Source organism: Camelus bactrianus, chromosome 2, assembly GCF_048773025.1.
Source record: "Camelus bactrianus isolate YW-2024 breed Bactrian camel chromosome 2, ASM4877302v1, whole genome shotgun sequence".
NCBI classification, from domain to species: Eukaryota; Metazoa; Chordata; class Mammalia; order Artiodactyla; family Camelidae; genus Camelus; species Camelus bactrianus.
In genome coordinates, this window is record NC_133540.1 from 39298658 (window position 1) to 39314298 (window position 15641).

Sequence of the window (15641 nt, forward strand, 5' to 3'; positions counted from 1 at the left end):
GGTACATTTGTTAGACTTAGTGAGCCTACATTGATACATCATGGTTGCCCAAAGGCCATAATTTACATTATGGTTCATTCTTGATATTGTAAATTCTATGGATTTGGACAAATGTATAATGACATGTATACGTCATTATGATATGATACTTTCACTGCCCTAAAATTCTCTCTGTTTATTTATTCCTCCCTCCCACACACCCACCTGCAACCCTTGATCTTTTTATTGTATCTATTGTTTTGTCTTTTCTGGAATATTATAGAGTTGATATCATAAGTACATAACCTTTTCAGATTGGCTTCTTTCCCTTAGTAATATGCATCTAAGGTTTCTCCATGTCTTTTCATGGCTTGATAGCTCATTTCTGTTTAGTGATGAATAATATTCGATTGTCTGTGTGTACCACAGTTTATATATTTATTCACTCAGTGAAGGACATCTTCATTACTTCAAAGTTTTGGCAATCGTGAATAAAGGTGCTATAAACATCCATGCGCGGGTTTTTGTGTGTGGACATAACAAGTATTCAAGTCCTTTGAGTAAATACCAAGAATCATGATTGCTAGATCGTATACTACGAGTGTACTTACTTTTGTAAGAAACAAGTCATCTTTGCAAGTGGCTGTACCACTTTGCATTGCCATCAGCAGTGAATTAGAGTTCATGTTGCTCCAGCATTTGTTGTCAGTGTTCTGGATTTCAGTTATTCTAATAGGTTTGTATTGGTATCTCCTTGTTTTAATTTTCATTTCCCTGATGAGATGATGAGGAGTATCTTTTATATGCTTATTTGCGATCTGTGTACCAGTTTTTTGATGAGTTACCTGTGCAGTTTTTAAAATCAGGTTGTTTGTTTCTTGCTGTTGAGGTTTAAAAATTATTTGTATGTTTCAGGTAACAGTTCTTTACAAGATGTGTTTTTGCAAATATTTTCTCCCAGTCTATGGTTTAGTCTTCTCATTCTCTTGATACTATCTTTCATAGAACAAAAGTTTGTAAATTTAATTAATCCAGTTTATAAATTATTTCTTTCACGGGATCAAGCCTTTTATGTTGTATCTAAAAAGTCATTGCCATACCCAAGGTAATCTAGGTTTTCTTCTGTTATCTTCTAGGAGTTTTAGAGTTTTGTGTTTTACACCTACATCTGTGATCCATTTTGAGTTAATTTTTATGAAGGATGTAAGCTCTGTGTCTCAACTCATTTTATGTATTTATTCTTGCATGTGGATGTCCAGTTGCTCCAGCACCATTTGTTGAAGAAACTCTCATTGTTCCATAGTATTGTTTTGCTCATTTGCAAAAATCAGTTGACTATATTTATGTCTTCTTTTGGGCTCTCTATTCTGTCACAAATTCCATGCTTTCTTGATTACTGTAGATTTATAGTAAGTCTTGAAGTTAGGTAATGTCAGTCTTCCAACTTTGTTCTTCTTAAATGTTTATTGGTTATTTTAGTTCTTTTGACTTTCCATATAAACCACAGAATCAATTTGTCCATATCCACAAAATAACTTGCTAGTGTTTTGATTAGGATTGCATTAAATCTATAGAACAAGATGGGAATACCTGACATCTTAACAATATTGACAATGTTGAGTCTTCTTATGCATGAGCATGAATTATCCATTTATTTAGTTCTTCTTTCATCAGTGTTTCCCTTTTTTTAGTGCTAATGTAAATGGTATTGTGTTTTTAATTTCAAATTCTGCTTGTTCATTGCTGATATAAAGGAAAGTAATAGACTTTTGTTTATTAACTTTGTATCCTTCAAACTTGCTATCATCACTTACTAGTTTCAGGAGGCTTTTTGTCATTTCTTGCAGTGTTTTTACACGAGATGATCATGTCATCTACAAACAAAGTTAATTATCTCTTTCTTCCCAATCCGTATACCATTTACTTCCTTTTCATGTCTTATTGGACTAGGTAAAACTTCCACTAAAATACTGAAAATGAGTGATGAGAAGAGACATCCTTGCCTTATTCTGATCTTAGTGGCAAAACTTCACAGTTCTCATTATTAAGTTTGACGTTAGCTGTAGAATTTTTATAAATATGCTTTATCAAATTGAGGATGTTTGACTCTATTCCTCGTTTACTGAGAGTTTTTATCATAAATGGTGATTAGATTTTATATAATACCTTTTCTACATCTATTACTATGATCATGTGACTTTGCTTTTTTAGCTTATTGATGGATTACATAAACTGATTTTTGAATGCTCAACTTGCCTTGCTTAGCAGGAATAAATCCCGCTTGTTTGTAAGGCACAATTTTTTTATACATTGTTGCACTCAACTTGCTAATATTTTACTGAGGAATTTGCATCTATGTTCATGAGAGATTTGGGTCTATATATTTTTTTTTCTTGTAATCTCTTCATCTGGTTTTAGTATTAGGGTGAAACTGGCCACATAGAATGAGTTAGGAAATATTTCTTCTGCTTTCATCCTCTGAAAAGCATTGTAGATAATTGATACAATTTATTTCTTTAATGTTTGGTATAATTCATCCGTGAACCCATTTGGGCCTTATGCTTCCTGTTTTGGGAGGTTATTAATTATTGATTCAATTTTTTAAATAAAAGTAGGGCTTAGATTGTCTATTTCTTTTCTGTGAGTTTTGGCAAATTATATCTTTAAAGAAATTGATCCATTTAATCTAGGTTGTCAAATTTGTGGACAGTGTTGCCCATAGTATTCCTTCATTGTATTTTTAATGTCCATTGAATCTGTAGTGATGCTACTTCTTTCATTTCTATTATTAGTAATTTATGTCTTCTCTTTTTCTCTCAGTCTGGCTAGAAATGTAACTGTTTATTTGATCTTTTCAAAGAAACAGCTTTGGTTTGTTGATTTAATCTATTTCTTGTTTTAAATTCCATTGATTTCTGCTATAATTCTTATTATTTATTTTCTTATGCCTACTTTGGATTTAATTTGTTATTTTTTGTTTGTTTCTTAATATGGAAACTTACATTATTGATTTTAGATCGTCTTTTCTAACATGCATTTGATGCTATAAATTTCCCTCTAAGTACTGCTTTTGCTGTATCCTACAATTTTTCATAAGCTATTTTTAAATTTTAATTTAGGAAAAAATTTTAAAATTTCTCCCTAGATTTCTTCTTTGACCCATGTGTTATTTAGAAGTGTGTTTAATCTCCACGTATTTTGGGATTTTCCAGTTATCTATCTATTACTGACTGACTTCAAGTTAAATTTCATTGTGAATTAAGAGTAGATGCTTTATGATTTCTGTTCTTTTAAACTTTTTAATGTGTTTAGATAGAGAATGTATTTCAGGTTGGTGAATGTTCATATGAGCTTGAAAAGGATGTGTATGCTGCTGTTGTTAGAAGATTTAGTCTATAAATGTCATTTATATCCAGTTTATTGATGGTGTTGTTGAGTTCAGCTATGTCCTTACTGATATTCTGCTTGCTCTATCTGTCCATTTCTGAGAGAGAGAGATTTGAAATATCCAACTATGGTAGTAGATTCATCTATTTTCCTTGTAGTTTTATCAGTTTGTCTCTCATAGTCTGATGCTCTCTTGTTAGGCATATACACGTTAAGGATTATAATTTGTGGAAAATTTACCTCTTTATCATTACATAATGCCCTTCTTTTTCCCTGATAACTTTCCTTGCTTTGAAATCTGCTCCATTTGAAATTAATATAGCTACTCATGCTTTTTTGATTAGTATAACTATGATATATTTTTCTTCAGCCATTTACTTCTAATCTGTGTGTGTCTTTATATTTAAAATAAGTTAATTGTAGCCATCGGATAATTGGGTCTTGTTTTGTAATTTGTTCCAATAATCTTAATCTTTTAATTGGTGCATTTGGACCATTGATGTTCAAAGTGATCCTTGATATATTTGGACTCAAATCTACCATATTTGTTACTGTATTCTGTTTAATGCTCTCCTTCTTTGTTTCTGTTTTCGTCTTCCACTTTTTTTCTGCCTTTGTAGTTTCAAATGAGCGTTTTTTGAGTCCATTTTTCCCTTTTTCAACATATAGATATACTTCTCTCTTTTTTTTTTACTAGTTTTATGGTTGTCTTAGGGTAAACATAAATATTTTAATAGACATTTACATCTGATAAGTCCACTTTCAAATGACAGTATACCACTTTATGGGTAGCATGAGTATCTTATAATAACAAAATAATTCTAATTCCTTCTTTTCATCCTATGTATCATTGCTGTTATTCTTTTTACTTGTATATAAGTACACATAAGCATATATGTATACACATATATGTACATGATATATGTATAAGCATGTATAATCAAATACATTGTTAGTATCACTTTCAAACAAATATTATCTTATTTTCCTTGTCTCTAAAGAACTTTTCCCCCCAACACTTCTCCACTTTAAGGTTAACCAATGTGGTATTTATGTATCTAAACATTTGCTGTAAGTTTTCAGTGATGTTTAAATTCTGAATTATCTTTCCATAAAGATAGTGGCATATTGGTTTGTATTTTATAGAAACCATTTATCTTTAGGTCACAAATAGGAATGTATATAATTTGCCAGTGTTACAAAGTTGATTCAAACCCTCAGCTAATCTCTTTCTTGAGAAATTGCAACCACTTGTTTAATCTTCAATGAAAATAGAGACTAAAAACAATTGCTTAAACATATCACTGTGTAAGATTCCGGTGACTAAAAAATCCCTGAAAGAGCAGTAAACCGTGATTATTGAAAAGCTCAGAACACTAGCAAGGTAAAGATTTAACAGAAGGCCACAAACTGTGTTTTCCTAAGAGGAGCTAGGAACTATATATGCCATTTAATAATGTTTGAAATGGCCTTGTCTAGTGTTAGTGTTGCACAGAAACCCCAAGTCACTTCTTCCTGGTCTGTTATTTTGGATAAGCTTCCACTATCATAGCATGGCCCTGCACGCCAGCTGCATAGGCAGCCACTAAGCCATACTGGCCTGCTTCCTCCCATCATCTGTTGGCAGCTATCATGACTAGCCAGCAGCCAGTGGCTCCATACAGGTGTCCCAGGGATAATGATCCACCCCAGTTGTTAAACTTACTCAAAGGATACAATCCAACCTTGTTTTTTTCTATCCATGTAGTTTTGCACAAACCAATCAGAATCCACAGCTTTACTATTAGCCAAAATCTGACCTAAGACAGCTTCATGAAATACAAGAGCTTCAATATCATTCATTGTTAATCCTTCCTTTTCTAGCACTTTTAGAGTAGCATATGTTGGTCTGAGTAGAAGTTGATCTTTTGAATCTGGAGACAGATACACAAAATCCCTCAAATATGCCTTTGACTTATATAACCCATGGTCAGAGCTTTTTCCTTTGCTATAATCAGCATTGCAGATGCAACATCAGTCAGAGAAGAAGAATTTGTAGCTGTCACTGTGCTGTAGGGCTTGATGAATGCACGTTTTAGTTTGACCGTTTGTTCTAGGAAGGACAAATGCCACTATTTGATATTTGTATCTTTTCCTGCTTTGAAGACATACAGCATCAGAAAGGAGTCCTTCATCCTATGCCTTCTTGGCCAGGTTGTGCAAGATCAGTGTACACTCATTGTGTTCCAGTCGAGAAATAGCAAGGCAGAAGCAAGTCAGTCTGCAGAGTGATGCATAGTCTCAGTGGTGGAGAACTTGGCCACTGTAGGGTGCTCAGATGATAGGAAATTCAATCTAAATTTAGAGATTAAAGATAGTCACTGACCTAGAGTCTTAGACTTATTGAGATTAAGGTTGATATTCCTTGAATGATAAATAGGGATGTAGGATGTTTACTCTACACCACCTGCTACGACCACATCTTACTGGCCAGAGGTAATCAAGCCAACACTCGTGGTCCTGGCTTGGTTTGCAGAAATGCAAGCCATGGTGACAATGTGAGCAAGAGTCTTGTCAGAAAGGTCAGCTCATAGGGCATCCTTTAGCCACATTGCTTGTTTTCGTTTCCTGTACAACTGTGCCCAAAATTATATAATCAGCAACTTCCCTTGGGACATTGGTCTGATGCGGCAAATCCAGAAGTGCTTCTCTAGCTGAATCATGTGGCATCTGGTCTTTATATAAAGTACCTGACAGCAAAAAGGGAATGTGAATACCACCACCACATTCCTTATACAAGGTTCAGCCAAAGTCTTCTTGATTTGGTTTGGGTGGGTAGGGCAGCTGGTAGCTGGTAGGAACAGCTCAGAAGTCTTACAGAAAACCTGAGGGCCCATTTTGACATACTGGCAAGATTTTCAAACTCAAGATGGAAGTCATCTTGAAATCATCCCACCTTAGCTCACATCTGTTGAGGCTTCTGCTGTGGGCAAGGCTTGGTCCCAAGTGAAAAGGTCAGAGGGACCAAGAGATGTGTCCAGCCTAGAAAGGATCCCTCACACTGGCCCCCTGGGCTCCAAAGGTGTGGCTGGCTTCTCAGCTATCCACCAGCCTTATGATTAGACAACCAGTCATTTGCCCCCTCCTTGATGGGCCTCTTTCCTCCCAGCAGACAAAGAGTTATTTCTGCTCCTTTAGCTACAGGGAGGGGCAATGTTAGGCCTGCAGCAACTCAGCATGGTGGGTGGAGTGGGGTTAATCAGGAAGTATGTTGGGGGCTTGGCTGGGGCCAGGCTGCAGGAAATAAAGTCCTCTGTTCCCTCAGCCCAACTTGAAGTGGCCTGCTTTCTTCGTCTTCAGCTCAGGATGGTGGCCTCCCTGGCGACAGGCAGCTTCACTTCCTCCAGGATGCTCAGTACTCAGGTAAGCCTGGCTAAGAGTGCTCTAGAGCCCTGGGAAGATCTCCCGAGGAGGAGGCAGGAATGGCCTCTGAGCCTCATCTCCCCCGCTGAAGAACTTTTTAAAACATTTCTTGCAAAACAAGTCTCTTGGCAGCAAGTTACCTCAATTTTTATTTATCTGAGAAAGTATATTTCTCCTTTCCTTTTGAAGGAGAATTTCACAGGGTACAGACTTCTAGGTTGGTGCGGGGTTTTTCTCTCAACATTTTAATTATTTCACTCTACTTTCTTCTTGCATGGTTTCTGAGGAGAAGTGGGAGGCAATTTTTATTTTTGTTTCTCTATAAGTAAGATATTTTTTCCTCTCTGGTTTCTTTCAGGACTTTTTTTCTTTCCCTTTAATTTTCTGTAGTTTGAAAAAGACAATGCCTACGTGTAAGGGTTGTTTGTTTGTTTTCCACTTATCCTACTTACTTTCCTCTGAAATTCTTGGATCTATGGTTTGGTGTCAATATTAATTTGGGGAAATTCTCAGTCATAATTGTTTCTTCTGTTCCTTTCTCTCTTTTTGGGCTTTAGTTAACTAATTTCTCCAGAGGGCAGGCCTTCTTAAGAACAGAGTGCTCTGGAGTATTTCAGAATGGTTCATTTTCCCCTACTCCTGCCAGAAGCCCAAGGGGATGTTTCTCTAATATTTACTCTGAGAATCTGGTCAAGTTACCTGAAGTAAACCTTATAATGTTGTGGGGACCCCATGTATGACTGTGTTCCCCTTGAGTTTTAAACTCTCAGACTTCTCCACACTGAGCCTCCAGCAATTCTTTAGGTTTCTTACCCACATCCCTTGCAGTGGTGCTTTCTGCTTGGGATCTCTGCTCGGGCCAGCCAGTACTCCCTGTATTCTCCTGTCTATCTCCAACCTTGGGAGTGGTGGTTTGTTCTGTGTCCTTCCCTCTCTTACGGATCCACAAAGGGTAGTTAATTTTTCAATCTGTTCAGTTTTTTACTTGTTGTTAGGACAGTGTGGTGACTTTTAAGATCCTTACATCAGACCTAGAAACTGGACCTTAAACATGTCACTTTAATATATAATTGCTTGGCCATGATTTAATGCCTGTCTAATAAGAACTACATTCGTTAGAGATATTGTTTGCTCTGCACCAATATTTCCAAAGCCAGGAGTCTAAAGTCATTCCAGACACTCGGTCCTCCTATTTCCTGTCTCACAAGGGATTAGAAAGCATTTGAAGATATTGGTGCAGGCATACCTTGGAGATACTGTGGGTTTGGTTTCAGATCACAAAAATAAAGGAAATATCTGAATAAAGTGAGTCACATGATTTTTTTGGTTTTCCAGTGCATATAAAATTTACTTTACATTAATCTGTAGTCTATTAATTGTGCAATTGCCTTATGTCTAAAAAAGTACATATCTTAATTAAAAAATACTTATTTCTAAAAAATCCTAACCATCATCTGACAACAGAGTTGCTATAAACCTTCAATTTGTAAGAAACTTAATATTTACAAAGTACAATAAAGTGAAGGGCAATAAAATGAGGTATGACTGTATTTAGGGATCTTCTTTCTCTGAATCCAGCTGTGAAACAGTGACATTTTACTCTTTTCTCTGTATTATTGTCTTCTTAGAACCTGAGTGTATAGGTATCTCTTGTTTCCAGAAACTGATAAATAGCTATAAATAACTTAACATAGTAGGGGATGTTGTGTAGAGAGTCACAGAGCAGGCAGGTTAAGTTATTCTTATATTATTATTCTTTGCAAGTGATCTCCAGCTCTCAGCTCCTAGCTACTTCTAAAATTACAGATCAAATTAATAATAATCCATTTCACCCCTTCTTTCTTTTTCTTTTTTTTTTTAAATTGAAGTATAGTCAGTTATAGTGTGTCAATTTCTGGTTACAGCACAATGTCCCAGTTACACATATACATACATATATTCATTTTCATATTCTTTTTCATTAAATGTTATTGCCAGGTATTGAACATAGTTCCCTGTGCTATACAGAATAAACTTTTTAAAAAACCTATTTTTATATGTAGTGGCTAACATTTATAAATCTCAGACTCCCAAATTTATCCCTTCCCATCCCTTTGCTTGATAACCGTAAGATTGCTTATTATGTCTGTGAGTCTGTTTCTGTTTTGCAGATGAGTTCATATTGTCTGTTTTTTCTTTTCTTTTCTTTTCTTTTTTTCTTTTCTTTTCTTTTCTTTTCTTTTCTTTTCTTTTCTTTCCTTTCCTTTCCTTTCCTTTCCTTTCCTTTCCTTTCCTTTCCTTTCCTTTCCTTTCCTGTCTTTCTTTCTTTCTTTCTTTCTTTCTTTCTTTCTTTCTTTCTTTCTTTCTTTCTTTCTTTCTTCTCTTCCTTCCTTCCTTCCTTCCTTCCTTCCTTCCTTCCTTCCTTCCTTCCTTCCTTTCCTTCCTTCCTTCCTTCCATCTTTCTTTCTTTCTTTCTTTCTTTCTTTCTTTCTTTCTTTTTTTAGATTCTACATATGAGTGATATCATGCGGTATTTTTCTTTCTCTTTCTGGCTTACTTCACTTAGAATGATGATCTCTGGGTCCATCCGTGTTGCTGCAAATGGCATTATTTTCTTCTTTTTTATGGCTGAGTAGTATTCCATTGTATAAATATCCCACAACTTCTTTATGCAGTCATCTGTCAATGGACATTTAGGTTGCTTCCGTTTTTTGGCTATTGTATATAGTGCTGCCATGAACATTGGGGTACATGTATCTTTTCAAATCAGAGTTCCCTATGGATATATACCCAGAAGAAATGGGATTGCTGTATCATACGGTAGTTCTATTTTAAATATTTTGAGGAATTGCCATACTGTTTTCCATAATGGCTGCCCCAAACTACATTCCCACCAGCAGAATAGTAGGGTTCCCTTTTCTCCATACCCTCTCCAGCATTTATCATTCATGGACTTTTGAATGATGGCCATTCTGACTGGTGTAAAATGATACCTCATTGTAGTTTTGATTTGCATTTCTCTGACAGTTAGTGATATTGAGCATTTTTTCATGTGCCTATTGGCCATTTGAATGTCTTCATTGGAGGATTGCTTGTTTAAGTCCTCTGCCGATTTCTGGATTGGGTTGTTTGTTTACTTTTGTTATTAAGTTGTATGAATTATTTATATATTCTGGAAATTAAGCCTTTGTCTGTCACATCATTTGCAAATATTTTCTCCTATTCTGTAGGTTGTTGTTTTGTTTTGCTTATGGTTTCCTTTGCTGTGAAAAAGCTTATAAGTTTAATTAGATGCCATTTGTTTATTTTTGCTTTCCTTTCTATTGCCTAGGTAGACTCTCTTAGGAGAACATTGCTAAGATTATGTCAGAGAATGTTTTGCCTATATTTTCTTCTAGATTTATCATGTCCTGTCTTATATTTAAATCTTTAAGCCATTTTGAGTTTATTTTTGTGTATGGAGTGAGGGAATGTGCTATCTTCATTGATTTACATGCTGCTATCCAGTTTCCCAACACCACTTGCTGAAGAGACTGTTTTTTTTTTTTTCCATTGTGTATTCTTATCTTCTTTGTCAAAGGTTAATTGACTAAGTCTGTGGGTTTATTTCTGGGCTCTCTATTCTGTTCCACTGATCTATATATGTATTTTTATGCCAAGACCACACTCTTTTGATTACTGGAGCTCTGTAGTATTGTCTGAAGTCTGAGAGGGTTATTCCTCCAGCTTTGTTCTTTTTTTTTTCAATATTGCTTTGGAAATTCTGGGTCTTTTGTGATTCCATATAAATTTTAGGATTGTTTGTTCTAGTCCTGGGTAATTTGATAGGAATCACATTTAATCTGTAGATTGCCTTGGGCAGTATGGCCATTTTAATGATATTGATTCTTCCAATCCAAGAGTGTGGGGTATCTTTCCATTTCTTTAAGTAATGCTATATATAGAAAACCCTAAAAGCTCCATGCAAAAACTATTAGAGCTGATAAAATAATTTGGCAAGGTAGCAGGATACAAGATTAACATACAGAAATCAGTTGCATTTCTTTACACTAACAATGAATTAACAGGAAAAGAAAATAAGGAAACAATTCCTTTTAAAATTGCATCCAAAACAATAAAATACTTAGGAATAAATCTGATCAAAGAGGTGAAAGACTTATACATGGAGAACTACAAAACGTTAATTAAGGAAATTAAACACCCCTTCCTTCCTTATCTTTCCTAATAGCAGAGAAATATATTTTTTAAATCTTAAAAGGTTGAATTCCTCTCAACTGAGGGCAAGATGAAGAAGAGAAGAGAGAAATTCTGATTATAGTCATGAAGTTAAAGCTAATGATTCTGTGATTTCACAAAGGTTAATACCTACATTGTCTATGTAACGATGCCTAAGAACACTGTCACCAGGCTGACTCTATCCTGACCCACTACCCACTTGTCCCAAAATGTACTAAAAACTGGTTAGTATTAGGTACTAATTACTGGAGAAACATTTTTGGTTAAATAATAGATAAATGATTTAGTCTTTCTACTTATAAAAATGTCGTTAGTGGTGAGTAGATGTAATGTCACTGTATATCATGAGAAAAATCATTTAATTTATGTTATAGAATACATTTCTTCTTTGCTTTATGAAAGTTTAATTTTAACACAACTTTATTTGCATATTTTTATCTCTTTTTCTTCCAGATTAAACATTAGTGTTCTGCCTTATTGATTTGCAAAAAGTAGTGCTAGCCCACTGCTCTGCACAATCACCAGTGTCCTATATCCAATATTTTACTGGACTTCAGGGACCATTTCATGCATTTATCACCCTGTGCTGCTATTCAGCAAAATGCCATGACAACATTTGTATAACATACAGAGACCTAAAGAACCCTATGAGGTGTTTTTCACTCTGATTGATTTGGGGTATATAACTGCTCTCAAATGGATAAAAAACAAGAAAGTAATTTTGCTTTACCAAACAGTGCTCAATGAAAGTGATCATTGTATTTCCTTATAGGAAAAGAAAGGAGGTCCAGGGGATTTTTCAGTGATGCCTATTCACTTAATCCCTTACCAAATAAGCTTGTAAAACTCAAAGAACTGATTCTTCCCTCTCCCAGTAGACATATTTTATTTAAACACATCAATAAGCCACTCACCCAGAAAAAAAGTGGACTTAAATATAAAATATATATATATATAAATATGTTTGTCTATATGCATATGATCATTATTTAAAAAAACAGAAATATATTGTATATTTAAGTTGTACATTATAATTTTTATTTAATTATTATAAACATTTTCATATTTCTCATTAAAATTTCCTGCTATAATACAGCTTTTACTATAGGGTAGTATTAAAATTTATAAAACAAGTCTATTGTTGAACATTTATGATATTTCTAAACTCTCATAATCACAGCAAAGTTTCAGTGAATATTCTTTCATATAGGGAGGGGCATATGGCTCAGTGGTAAAGTGTGTGCTTAGCATGCATAAGGTCTTGGGTTCAATCCATAGTACCTCCATTAAAAAAAATACACAAGTAAATAAATAAATCTAATTACCCTTCCCCCCCCCCAAAAAAAAAGAAAAAAGAAAGGAAAAATATGGTAATGAGAGTTTGAGGCTGGGGAGAGTAGCTCAGTGGCAGAGCACATGCTTAGCATGCATGAGGTTCTACGTTCAGTTCCCAGTACCTCCATTAACAACAACAACAACAAAAAGTATTACTAATTCCTTAGGATAGTGGTAAAGAAGAGAGATTTCTATGAATGAGCCATTTTATGCTTTTTGGCACAATCACCATTCTTGGTATTAATATTATGTGTGACAAATAATTATCTTTTCAAAGGAGAAATGTGACATTTTTGATGTTTGAATTACTTTTATTAATTGCAAAGTGAAACAAGCTTAGCATGGTTGTCATATACTTTTATAAATTTAAATTTTGTATACTCAGTATTTTTTTCCAGTTTCAACTGGAAAACTAATTGTTTTTTTTATAACTTTAAAATTCTTCTTTTAGTCTGCCAGATATGGGGCAAATAGTTTCCCTCATATTCTTTTTGCTTTTTATGTTCATGTTACTTTTTAATTCACGTTAAAAACTTCACATATTGATTTCTATGAACTATTTTTGGTAGTATATTTTTATTTATATACAACTTTGAAAGCCCTTTTCTGTCCCAAGACCAGATGCATGCCTATATAATTTATATTTTCTGTTGTTTAATGAGCTTGGACATGAGGACTAAGACTTTCCTTTTACTAAGGGAAGGGGTAGGGATTGGGGAGAAAAGAAGAGGATACACTAGGTGCCTACGTTTGTACTCTTGAGTTGGCCCTACAAATGCAATTGTTATTGGTGGGCTTAATCTCCCTGACTAAGTCTATGAATGTATTGAAAGACAAAAAAGAACTTAATTATTTTTATATCCCAAAACTTAGCATGTTTTTGTTTAATTATTTAGAAAACTTTTTCCAACCTGAACCAGCAAACTTCTGGTTCTTGGACAAGATCTGTTTAAACTTTTTGTGTTTGGTCTGCACTGTATTTAAATTTTATTTTGAATAAATATTTAATATTTGGGAAATAATCTGGCTTTTCAGAAAAAAAAAATCTGAAAAACACTAGTCCCAGCCATGTTCCCAAATGGTATCAGAAAAGACCAATTTCTTCTTCACCCCCAACATATCTCCTGTTGTTTGTCCAGTTTGTCATGGTCCAGAGATTCCCACGTTTTTTCTTACACCAGTTTCAGTGCTATGAGTCACTTGCCTGAATCGTTTGACATTTGGATATATCACATCTGTGATACACATGTATGACATAAATGAGAAATTAAAATATAGAGGATAGTATTATAACAGTATTAAAATTCTGTATTAATTTAACTTAAATTCATAGGCCAGTATTAGAATTCTGATGATCTTGGAGTTGTTGTTAAAGCAGAACTCTCCTGTGAAAAGAAATTGATTTTTACAAATGAATTTACACTAACCCTGTATCCATGAAGTTTAACTCTTAAATGTTGTAGCAGTTTAACCATAGTCTCATTAATCTTAACTCCTGAATGCTAAATGTCCCTATTTGAGATTCCTAATCAGATAATTTTTGAAAGAGAAACTTGAAAATATCTTCTTTGTATCTGAAATCAACTCTCTGTAATTTGAATTTCCTAGTTCTCTAAAGGGCTGTTAGAACTTTATGCCTCAAAACAGAAGGATGTCATGAATACATTTTTCATTTTGAAAATATCACTTTACCCCATTGGACTAAAAAATTTTATCGTTAATGTTTTTGTTTTCAGCACCTGATGCTAGATAATTTACAATAAAACCAAATACTAGATACTTTATAATGTATAGATTGATATTTCAGATTTCAGTTATCATGGTCACTTTATTACATATCATGGTCACTTTATTACATATACATATCCTTTATTACAAATGAAGTAGTCTTCCTTTATCTCACATCTTTTATTTGGATAAATATTTTTCTAGTAGTGCAGTAAAATATATAATAGCTTATCAATGATGGTATTTGTATTATAGTTGTGACTACCAGATAAGATAGGAAGAAATGCATAGGGGATATATTTCAAAATAAATAATAAAGTCATTTTTCTGTGTGTGACAAGAAGATAAAATCAAAGAGGATGCCTAATTTTTACAGCTGGAATTATAAGCACTTGTCTGCCATGAACTTCTCCAAATTCCCTTCCCAATACCATCAAATAAATCTTTCAAATATATTACTGATTTCAGAAAGAAAACATTATATTCTAGTTGAATTGCAATCAGAATATAGGCTAAATAGAATTAAGGGTCTATATCTAAACATAAACTTTATGCAAATATTTTGTAAAACCTTAGCTATGCATTCTAAATGGTTGGATTCCAAAATATTAGATTTGAAAGCTATTCATAGGTTATATTTGGTAATATTTCATGCAACTCTCTTCTGTACTCCAGGTTGAAAATTTATTTAATATGGAGAATCCTAAAAATCTTAAGCTGCTGCCCCATTATGTATTTCCCTTGTCTGTCCAACTCTAGTATTATCCTCCTGCCTGGACAGCTATAGAATAGAGCTGTGCTCACAGCACATTTTCTTGGTTGGGAGCTTCATGCTGCATTGAAGCCACAGTCTGTCAGTGAGTCTCCCAAAAACATGGGGATGTTATTGATCTGGTTTTCCTTCATGTTATCTTTCAATGCTTGATTTGAGTTGACTTTCAGTGAATCAGTGAAAAGCTTACTGCTGAGGCATGAGAATTCAGTGACAGCTTTCAGTGCTGCACCTCTTATGAAGAGATTTGGCTGCATGTAAGATACAGTTTAGTTGTCAGTCCTTAGCACGCAACTGACACCTTAAAATGATCCATAATCTGTTACAGGATTATTTGTGTGAGAACTCCTACATGGACTGTACAGCCTGCTGGGATGTCAGTGTCAATGCTGTACTCTGTACATAGGCATCTAACAGTAGTGGTCTTGTGATTTAAGGGACAAAGCCTAAAAAAGTGACATTTTCAGAGAGCAAAACTATTATTAAAAATTAGGCTAAAAGAAATGGCATAACCATCTGCAGAGGTACCTTTTCCAGAGAGATGATATATAAATATGTTGCTTAGAAGACTTGGTGAAATCCTTAATATAATCAATTGTAAATCAAATTTCGAATATAGAGGAAGATGCAATCTAATTATAGTTTGTGAGTTTGAATAAAGATGTATGAATATGGTGCTATAAATGGATAGTAAGATAAATGACACATTTTTATGTTCCTTCCTAGGAATAACTCAGGGGGATGTAAAATATCTTCAGAGATTCCAATGGCTAGCTATTTAAACCTAGCATAATAATATTCTGAATTAGTTCATGTAGTGGAA

The 15641-nt window shown here is 34.2% G+C and overlaps 1 pseudogene; it reads right to left on the reverse strand.

The window, feature by feature from the left end:
• Positions 1-4889: 4889 nt before the first annotated feature.
• LOC105070496 (trifunctional enzyme subunit beta, mitochondrial-like) lies at positions 4890-12670 on the reverse strand (annotated as a pseudogene).
• Positions 12671-15641: the final 2971 nt, after the last annotated feature.